The sequence below is a fragment of the Lipotes vexillifer genome, unplaced genomic scaffold (assembly GCF_000442215.2).
Source record: "Lipotes vexillifer unplaced genomic scaffold, Lipotes_vexillifer_v1.1 scaffold2315, whole genome shotgun sequence".
NCBI classification, from domain to species: domain Eukaryota; kingdom Metazoa; phylum Chordata; class Mammalia; order Artiodactyla; family Lipotidae; genus Lipotes; species Lipotes vexillifer.
In genome coordinates, this window is record NW_006792404.1 from 256,691 (window position 1) to 268,398 (window position 11,708).

Consider the following 11,708-nt stretch of genomic DNA (forward strand, 5'->3'; position numbering starts at 1 on the left):
CCAGAGCATTCCTCCAGATGAGCACTTTTCTCCATGTACTAGTTAAATTTTCCATTAACTCAGGTCTTTGAAGACACAAGAACAAATGCCTAAATGGGGACTGTGCAAACATGTGTGTGTGTGCACCTTATGTATAAGCACATGCATGCATATGCACACGAGCTGAAAGGGAGCGTAATAACTCTCCAGTATGCCACAAATAAGAGAACAGCTGCTTGTTTCAGATATTAAAAGAATGTAAATTGGGCTGAGTTTTCTTCTGGCACAAGAACAAGGAATGCTTAAGTTTCCCACTCGCACTTAATTTATTTTTAGGTTTATTCACCAGCATTTGTCAGGTTTCTTGAGCATGACCTGAAACTAACCTTTCGATAAACGTGAAGGCAAACAGAGCCCTGAAACTCTATCTGTATGTTCTTTTGTCTTGGGAACTGTAAATCGGGGCATTAGGTGAATAACACAGCTTGGCTTTGTGTCATGGAAAGTAATTCGGGGCCGCGGTAAGGGCAGGATTTATGAAGCTGTCTGGCCAGGCTTGGGCAAAACGCCAGCTTCCACCTGCTCTGCAGACACGGCTGTGTGCAGCTGGTCACACTGCTGAAGTTGCCAGATTCCTTTCACTGGATACAGGCACGGCTGTGCTGGCCAAAGCAAAAAAGCAGGTAGGGGAGGAACCTTGGGTGGGGAGGAGGGGGAGGTAGCCGGAGGCAACTGCTTCTTTAGGAAACAAATCAATTACAAGCTTCCCTTTTCTCATTCCTCAGCAAAAGTCCCTCAAAAAATTTCATCTCTGCTTCCAAAACCCTGTAACTAAGTAATCTGGAGGAGCTGGCAAGAAAAGGAAAGTAAATCAATTTTCAAAGTTTTAGAGACTTTTTTTTTTTTAAATGAGGGACTGTGTCATAACTGAGGCTGCTATATCGTTTATCAACCAAACAGGGGCACTTCTCAAAGTGCAAGGGGGCGGGCTATAATTAATTAGGCTGGGACAACACCCGTAAACTGGGACTGTCCGAGGCAAACTGGGATGGGTGGTGACCAGAGCTGAGAACATTTACGCTGCTATACAATGAACCCACTGAAGGACTGTGGTGCTACAAGGATGCTTTTCTAAGAAGTGACGGAAATTATACTGTCTCTCTGATGGAGCTGGACTACCTCTATGAAGCAGATGGCCAACTTGTCAGGGTGCCAGAGCACACTGCAGAGTATCCATAGGAAAATCATCATGTTCCCTATTTTTCAATCCCTTCCCCTTCTGAGAAAAGTGCAAAAAGCTCAGCAAATCTCTGCTTTTCCTGACAAGGGGTGGCCAGCAGATATGTATATACAAGGCTTGTCAGCACCTGATTGATTAGGATTAAAGGCACAAGGTGGAACTTACATGGGGAATGGCACTGTTCTTTGTGAGCTCAATGCTAATGAAGGCTGATGTGCACTTGCCACTTTCAATGTCATCGCTTAGAGTTTTCAACCTTCTTCCCACTTTCCCATATCTACAGGTTCTCTACTGTTTTCCTATGGGCGCTATAATAAACTGCCTAAAACCTGCTGTCTAAAAACAGTAAGAATTTATCCTCTACAGCATGGAGGTCCTTAAAGAATTAAAAATAGAGTCATCATATGATTCAGCAATCCCACTCCTGGGCATATATTCGGAAAAGACAAAAGCTCTAAATCAAAAAGTTACATGCACCTCAATGTTCACAGCAGCACTATTTACAGTAGCCAAGACATGGAAGCAACCTAAATGTCCATCGACAGATGAATGGATAAAGAAGATGTGATATATACAGATAGATAGATACACACACACACACACACACACACACACAATGGAATATTACTCAGCCACAAAAAAGAATGAACTAATGCCATTTATGGACTTAGTGATCATCATACTAAGTAAAGTAAGTCAGAGACAGAAAGACAAATATATGATATCACTTATATGTAGAATCTAACAAAGAATACAAATGAACTTATTTATAAAACAGAAACAGACTCACAGACATAGAAAACAAACTTATGGTTATCAAAAGGGAAGAGGGGGCAATAAATTGGGAGTATGGGATTAACAGATGCATACCACCAAATATAAAAGAGATAAACAACAAGGATTTACTGCATAGCACAAGGAATTATATTCAATACCTTGTAATAAACTATAATGAAAAGGAATTTTTAAAAGGATAGATATGTATACATATACATATATATGTATGTGTGTATATTTCCAGTCACTGTGCTGTATACCTGAAACACAATATTGTAAATCAACTATACTTCACTGTAATTTTTTTTAAATTTATTTTTACTTATTTATTTTTGGCTGCGTTGGATCTTTGCTGCGGTGCATGGGCTCTAGGTGTTCAGGCTTCAGTAGCTGTGGCACGCGGGCTCAGTAGTTGTGGCTCACAGGCTCTAGAGCGCAGGCTCAGTAGTTGCAGCGCACGGGTTTAGTTGCTCTGCAGCACGTGGGATCTTCCCGGACCAGGGCTCGAACCCGTGTCACCTGCATTGGCAGGCAGATTCTTAACCACTGCGCCACCACGGAAGCCCTACACTTCACTTAAAAAAAAAAAAAAAAAAAAAAAGAATTCATTTTCTCAAAGTGCTGGAGGCCAGAAGTCTAAAATCAAGGTGTGGGCAGGGCCACGCTCCCTCCACAGGCTGTAGGAGGGAATCCTTCCCTGCCTTTACAAACTCCTGATGGCTCCTGGTGTTCTGGCTAGTGGCCAAGCATAACCCCAATCTCTGCCTCTCTCTTCGCATGACCCTCTTCCCTAGGTTGTTTCTGTGTCCTCTCCTCTCTCACAAGGACACCAGTCATTGGATTTAGAGCCCACCTAAATCCAGAATGATTTCATGTTCAGATCCTTAACTAATTACACCTAAAAGATATTATTTCCAAATAAGATCACATTCCAAGTTCCAGATGGACATGAATTTGGAGTCGGGGACACTATTCAACCCACTACAATTAGGAAACCAGAAACAAATCTATTCCTCAAAAGTAGCCCTTTAATTCCTACTGTCCCCTACCCAATATCCAGGTAATTGACTACCTGTGCTCCACCACCACCTCCCCTGTTATTTCCTGCAGAGCTTGCAGATATCGGCTACAATGTCTTTGTTTCCACTGCTGTGTAGCTCATGCAGGCCCTGAGGATACCCTCTTCCATCCAGTGACAGCCTTCTCTTTCCATTTCCTCAACCAACCTGCCCAATAAACTGCAGAGAACAGTCTCGCTGGTAATTTTCCAGGCTACTTATCTTCCAATACTCTAGGTTGTGGGTTTCAAAACTTGCACACACACAAAGTAACAGGGCGAGGTTAGCATATGCTGGGCACCTAAGAATTGTACCAGGAGGCGAGAGACAAGAGGAGGAGGCTGTCCACAGAGAATATGGAACCTCAGCTCAGGATAACAGAAGCTTAAGAGAAGTTTGGATGAGTTGGGAGAAGGGTGAGGGTGTTTGAATCAGAGTTTTAAATCTCTTTTTTAATCTTCAGCCACAATGATAGCCAAACTGTCTCTTCTGGCTGCAAGAACTGGAAAGCCAGTTTCAACAGGCTTATGCAAAAAATGAACTGATTTATTGGTTCTAGAAATGGGAAAGTCCAAGTTTGGGCCCAGCGATGGCTCAAAGTTGCTTGGCTGAGATTGCTAGGCTTACATACTATCATCTTAGTAAATTTGGCAGAAAGAACAGGTCTCTTCCCCAGGAGTTCCAGTAAGAGCCTGTGGGCTGATGCTAATGGCTGCGACTGTCACACATCCACTCCTGCACAATCTTTCAAGGGGCTACTGTACTCTCGTCCAGGGCTGAGTCCCCTGCCCCACTTGTAGCCATGGGGTGGGGTCATTCCTCATAGGAAAGCGATGGTAATGTTAGAGGGGAAGAGAAAACAACGTGGGCAGGCAGCAACAGATGTCCACCCCACTTACTCTGACAACCTTATGGCCACTTCTGACACCATCAGAACAATTTCCAGCCTGCCGCTGGAGTTGCGTCTGCCCCCAGAAAACCCATACAAATACCAGATAACTGTTTCTGGCACCACGAATTCTTCAGTATATTTGATTGAAGTATCAATAGTGCCTTAGACCCTATTTTCAGGCAACTAGACAAAAGGTATATTAGTCGGCTAGGGCTGTCATAACAAAATACAACAGACTGGGTGGCTTAAATGACAGAAATTTGTTTTCTCATAGTTCAGGAGGCTGGGTTTCTAAGATCCAAGGTGTTGGTAGGGTGGGGTTCTCCCAAGGCCTCCCTTCTCAGCTTATACTTAGCTGCCTTCTCGCTGTGTCCACACATGGCCTTTCCTCTGAGTGTGCATCCCGAGCACCTCTTCCGTTTCTTATAAATAAGGAAGGACTGGGTTAGGGCCCCACCCTTATGACCTCATTTAAACTTAATTACCTCCTTAAAAGCCCTGTCTTCAAATACAGTCACACTGGGGGTTAGGGCTTCAACATATGAATCTCAGGGGGTGGGGTTAGGGCTTCAACTGGGGGTGGGGACACAATTCAGTCCATAACAAAAGGACAAACTTATTTTCATTCCTTTACTTCTTACTTAGAAGAGTAAGACGTGAAGTAATACATTTTGACACTGATTAACTCTGGCTTATGGTGCTGCTTCAAATATTTTTTCAAATGCAAGTTCTCATTCAGCTTTCAGTGTTTTCCAGTTTCCAATTCATGATATCTCAGAGGTCACATTCTGATCCCAAGCACAGCCAGAATCCTGTTAGTCTTCCCATATCAATTAACCCTACAATTTTTTCCATTTAATTGCCAGATGTTTTTCCTTAGGGTCAGCAGGCCACAGCTAGACGGCTGCCCAAAAAGAGCTTTTTCAGACATGAATCACACACACATACCACACATACACACACACATATTTTATGGCATGCTACATAATTATATCCCAAACATACACTGATGTTATAGCTAAGCATGATTTATGGATACAATCTCTAAACATCGCAGTGCTTTATTATTTGAGTTCCTTCTCCCCCATAAGCCAAAGTCAATATACAGAAAAGACCAACTAAAAACATGTGATATCTGTTAAGTGTAACATGAAATATGACACTTAAAAGCAAATTGGTTACTAATTCCTGGAGCTGAGTTTGTTCAGTCCCATTTCAACCAAGGTACCTGCTCTAAGGAAACATACAGAAATCAAAATCTAGAAAACAAAAGCAAAATTCACTCTCTGGGTTGCCTCATAAAATCATTGACTCATTTCTTCAGCTTCCAAGGCCATGCTGAGCTCTGCCAGCACTTGTAATACAATCCTTGCTTGAGTTTCTCAGGCGCTCATTACCCCTCATCAGTAATGCAACAAGTCACCACACCCCTCTTTTTGCCAGTTTGACTTCCAAGTCAATATGTTAGAATTCATTTGCCAAATACTGACCTATCCCTCAGTTCCTAGCATGCAATTAAAAGAGAACTTACAAGTGAAACACAATAGCACAGAAGTCACCTCTAACACATTTCCATTTGGGAAAAAAAATAGTGTCTACTTAACACATCAGTTCCTTTCAACAAGCCCTAGTTTTAGATGACTTGGGTAGAACCTGGTATGTCATTCTTGGCATCACTGTCTCACTGGAACCCTGACAACATCAACACCTCCATCCTGGTAAAGACTAAAACTAGAATTACCACAAATCTTATATTAGATATATCTTATTATTTAGGCTCGAAAGTTATCCTTGTCTCACAGCTTCTTTCTGAGAAAAGGCACAAAGAGCGGGGTCAGGGTACACCAAAGTTCAATATTTGAAGTGTGTACACACTTACATAAAACAGAGACATATGTGTTGATACGGTGGTCCAACCTGCAGTGCTATTTTGCATGAATCAGGTCAGTGTGTAATAAGCCTGAGTGTATATTTATATTTAGTTCTTGTAGAATCAACATAAATGTAAAATAACTATCGGCTCCAGGCTTGGACTTATATGTCCTGATATTAGTTTATTAACAAAAGAAAATTAGCACCGAGGGGTAATTATTATATACTAGCTTCATGAGGACTCTTCTTTGGAAAAATTTTTTCTAAACTGGAAACGAAGAAGATAACATCTTGAATGTAATACCTGACAGACTCTATTATGGTTTCTGTCACCTTTTAGTATATTTCCTAACCGTGCCTACTCCAGGAAAGGGCAAGGAATTAATCAGGTTGCCAACAGAGTTGGGTTACACAGCATATGCAGAAAGCACTTCGGCTACATTATTTGCACAATTTCTATAGGGAGTTGTGCAATAGAGGCCTTAAATTTAATATGTCTGGCCACCTTCCACTTGGACTCAGTTCAAACCCAGTGCCTGCAGCTCACTGTATCCAGAGTGGGAAATTAGTCATTATATTAGGAACGGATGGCAAATGATTCCAATTCACATTCTTCAGCTGGTACGTTTTTTAACCTGGAGCAACACCAAATTGGAAAATTCTACAATTCTACAAGCTGGATGTTCGATCTATATTGCAGTTTAAATACATTTCTAGTTTGAGGAAGCTGACAGGATTATTTTTCTTTAGAATTTCTTTAGTTGCTGTGCCATGGACAGAAATTTCGAGGTTCACATCATCCCCTTCCTGCAGGTCCTTTTGTTTCTCACTGGAGGTGGGAGGATAGTGTCAGTGCAATTAAACTGCAGTGACCTATGTAAACAGTGACCTGACTCCGCACATGTGGACACATTACATAGACTGAAAGGCCATGTTCAGCAAAGATGAAAGACTCTTAGAGATGGTTTTTTAAAAAAGGAAAGTAATGCCATAGAAAAATGGGCACAAGAAATGAAGCAGTGATAGAAAAAGAAATGTCAAACAGCTCTCAACCACATGAACATATGGTTGATCATTTCAGTAGCAAGGAAATTAAAAATATAATATAAATGGGTCTCATTTTTTATTCACAACATCAAAAACTAACATACAGTGCTGGTAAGGATAGGGAGCTACACACTTTGCTGGAAGAACAATGAATTACTTTTATAAAAGTAATCCATAAATATACGTTAAAATTTAGAATGTGCATACCCTTGAGCCTAGAAATCTTAACTTTGAGACTATACAAAAATAAAAACAAGGGTTTGTAAACTTGAAAGTACAAATTTAATGCAGCATTATGTGAAGGGGCAAAAATCACTAAAACAATCCAAAAGGCCATCAACAGAGAAATGCTTGATTAAGTTATGGTAAATTTAGTGACAAGTATGTAACAATTTTAAAATTGGCTCTATGAGTATTTATATATTATATTATTATTATATATATAATATATATATATTATATAAATATAATATAATAATATATATTATATAAATATAATAATATATATTATATATATTATTATATTATATATCTACCTAGAGTTATATAATGTACTACTTAGTTAAAAAAAAAGTTAGGGGCTTCCCTGGTGGCGCAGTGGTTGAGAATCTGCCTGCCAATGCAGGGGACACAGGTTCGAGCCCTGGTCTGGGAGGATCCCACATGCCGCGGAGCAACTAGCCCCGTGAGCCACAATTACTGAGCCTGCGTGTCTGCAGCCTGTGCTCTGCAACGAGAGGCCGCGATAGTGAGAGGTCGGCGCACCGCGATGAAGAATGGCCCCCCGCTTGCCGCAACTAGAGAAAGGCCTCACACAGAAATGAAGAGCCAACACAGCCATAAATAAATAAATAAATAAAATTAAAAAAAAAAAAAAAAAAAAAGTTAGAGTATTACGTAGAATGTAACCACCTTTAAAAAATAAAATATATTCTAGACATGTGAATATGAGTGTGCATTTGTGTACATGTATGTATTTAGCACACAGAGATATGGAAGGATACACAACAAAGGAGGAGGTGTGAAGAGAATTATCATTTTACTTCTACAATTCAGTAACCTGGACTGGTTAGAATAAGCATGCATTCCTTTGTAATTAAAATGGAATAAAATAAAAGGGGAAAGGGCAATTAATTCTGGATTTGTAATTTACACGTATATCAGAGTCCTCCAAAGAAAAAGTACCAATCGAATGTGCAGTGTGCATGAGTATGTGTGTGTAGAGAGGTAGATTTATATATAAATATAAATATTTATATACAATATATAAAATATATAAATATAATACAAAGGTAGATACAAAGATGATACCTAGATACATAGACAGATACACACACTTATTTTAGGTCACATGGTATTGGGGTTGACAAGTCCAAAATCTGTAGGGCAGGCTGCTTGAATTGAGTTGTAGTTTTCCTTTGACTTTAATCACAGGGGATGGTAGTAATAAGATATGCCCTAAGGGATTTCCTGTATTCCAGACATATTCTTCTTTACCTCCACTGTGGAACAGCATCTCAATTTCCCCTTAGTAATCAGGATCAATCCCTCAGCCAGTATATTAACAGATGTACTTCTTTGCCTGTTGACTCAGAGGCATAAGGAACCCACAGAGGACAGTGGCAGTCTTAACTTTGACTTCAACGGAATCACTGTTCTGTTTCCTGGTGGAAGCATTCCTCCCTTTGGAACTATGACCTCTAGGCCAACACAGCATAAGGTCACAATGACAGGAAGCAAAAATTTTGCTACTGGGGCACTAGGAATAATAGTCAGTGGTGCCATTCCCATTTCTACCCCTTAGTTCCTGGGACTCGTGCATTCTGGCTGTGGGAGAAACAGCACCATATACTGGATTCTGATTTAGAACAAATGAACCCGGAGAACACTGGCCCAGCCTTGCAAGGTATTATCAAGTAGCTAGTATTGTAGCTGAGTCTTTAAAAGGCCATTCCACCATTCTATCAAGCCAGCTGCCTCAGGATGATGGGGAACATGGTAAGATCCGTGAATTTCATGAATATGGGCCCATTGCTGCATCTTATTTGCTGTGAAGTGATTTATTTGATTCGAAGCAATGATATGTAGAATGCCAAAACGGGGGATAAGGCATTCTCTAAGTCCATGGATGGTAGTTTTGGCAGAAGCATTGCATGCAGGGAAGGCAAATCTGTATCCAGAATAAGTGTTTATTCCAGTAAGAACAAAGTGCTGTCCCTTCCATGATGGAAACAGTCCATTATAACAACATGCCTCCAGGTAGCTGGCCAATAACCCTGGAGAGCAGTGCCATATTGAGATCTCAGTGTTGGTCTCTGCTTCTGGCAGATTGGGCACTCAGCAGTGGCAGTAGCCAGGTCAGCCTTGGTGAGTGGAAGCTTATCTTGCTAAGCCCATGCAAAACCTTCATCCCTGCCACCATGACCACTTTCTTCGTGAGCCCAGTGGGCGATGACAGGGGTGGCTGGGAAAAGAGGCTGATGGGTATCCACAAAAAAGGTTATCTTATCCACTTGATTATTAAAATCCTCCTCTGCTGAGGTCACCCCTTGGTGAGCATTCACATGGGACACAAATATCTTCACATTCTTCACCCATTCAGAGAGGTCTACATACGTATCTTCTCCCCAGACCTCCTTGTCACCAATTTTCCAATCATGTTCCTTCCAAGTCCCTGAACATCCAGCCAAATGATTAGCCACAGTCCATGAACTGATATATACTCACACCTTTACCATTTCTCCCCCAAGCAAAATAAACAAGCAGCTATACTTCTTGAAGTTCCACCCACTAGGAAGATTTGCCTTTACCGCTATCCTTCAGGGATGTCCCAGAGAGGGGCTGCAGTGCTGTAGCTGTCCACTTTGGGGTGGTACTTGTGTATTGTACAGAACTATCTGTAAATTAGACCCGAGTTTTCTCTTCCTCAGTCACTGATCATAGGGAACTCGACATAAGACCATAGGTATAGGGTGGGGATGAGAAGATACTGTAACAGGAATGGGGACCACAGACATTTGGGCCACATCCTCATGTAACTTACTTGTGCCGTCAGGGCCTGCTCAAGCCCAGTCTTATATTTACCACTCCCATTTGATGCATGACTAACCTTATGGCTTGGTGGGTCAGATATTACCCAGCTCATTATGGGCAGCTCAAGTCACATGGTAACTTGGTGGCCCATGGATTAGCATCCAGCCTCTACTAAGGCCCAGTCGTATGCCAAAAGTTGTTTCTTAAAAAGACAGTAGTTATCCACAGAGGATGACAGACTTTGCTCCAAAATCCTAAGGGCCTATGGTGTAATTCACCAACAGGGGTCTGCAAAGGCTCCAAACAGCATCCCTACCTGGCCCTGCCACTTCAAGCGCCATTGATTGGATCTGCTGGTCCAAGAGGCAGAGAACCTTGCATGACAGCCTGGACCTGTTGCAGAGCCTTCTCTTATTCTGGGCCCAACTCAAAACTAGCAGTTTTTCAGGCCACTTGGTTAATGGGTCAGAGTAGCACTTCCAAATGAGGAATATGCTGCCTCTCACATCCAAAAAGGCCTACTAGGCATTGTGCTACTTTCTGGGTTGGAGGAGGGATAAGATGTAACAATTATCTCACCCTAGAAGAGATATCTCAGCAAGCCCCACACCACTGGACCACCAGAAATTTCACTAAGGTAGAAGACCCCTGAATTTTTATCAAATTTACTTCTCAACCTCTGACACACAAATATGTTATCAATTTCTAGAACAGTTGCTACTTCTTGCTCACTAAGTCCAATCAGCATAATGTCATCAATGTAATTGACCAATGTGATATCTTATGGAAGAGAAAGGTGATTAAGATCTCTGTGAACTGAATGATGACATAAGGCTAGAGAGCTCACATACTCCTGAGGCAGGACAGTGAAAGTGTATTGCTGGCCTTGCCAGCTGAAAGCATACTGCTTCTGGTGGTCTTTACTAACCTGTATGGAGCAGAAAGCATTTGCCAGATCAATAGCTGTATACCAGGTGCCAGGGGATATGTTAATTTGTTCAAGCAATGAAACCATATCTAGAACTGTGGCTACAAACGGAGTCACCACTTGGCTAAGCTTATAATAATTCACTGTCATTCTCCAAGATTCATGTGTCTTCTGCACAGGACAATAAGCAAACTGAATGGAGATATGGTGGGAATTACCACCCTGCATCCTTCAAGTCCATGATGATGGTACTAACCTCTGCAGTCCCTCCAGGAATGTGCTATTGCTTTTGGTTTACTATTTTCCTAAAATTAAGCAGTTCTAATGGCTTATACTTGGCCTTTCCCACAATAATAGACCTCATCCCACAGGTCAAAGAGCCAGTGGAGATTCTTCCAATTGCTGAGTATGTTTATTCCACTTATGCATTCCAGCACTGGGGAAATAACTACAGGATGGACTCTGGGACCCACTGGATCTACTGAGAGATGGACCTGACCTTAAACTCCACTGAGCATCTGACTTCCATAAGGCCCAACTCTGACTGGTGACAGAATAACATTTTGCATCTCCGGGAGTTAGTATCAGCTCAGAGCTAGTGTCCAGTAACACCTAAAAGGTCTGATTATATCCTTTTCCCCAGTGCACAGTCACTCTGGTAAAAACATGTAGGTCCCTTTGGGTAAGGTTGGAAGAAAGATTGAAAGTATAAATTTGGGCAATATACTGAGGTCCTTCCTAAAGGAGACCTGGCCTTCTGCACTTCATTCAGAGGGTTCTGGGTCTGTAACCTGGCTCAAGCCTGGGAATTAATTGAGGGGCCCTACTCTCTGTTTTTATGATTCAATCTAGACTTTTGTTCACTTGACCAAGCACTCTTTC

General features: G+C 41.6%; 1 pseudogene; it reads left to right on the forward strand.

Annotated features, from left to right (window-relative positions):
* Nucleotides 1–515: 515 nt before the first annotated feature.
* The window catches only part of LOC103091054 (regulator of nonsense transcripts 1 pseudogene), a 133,573-nt pseudogene continuing 122,380 nt past the window's right edge, over nt 516–11,708 (forward strand).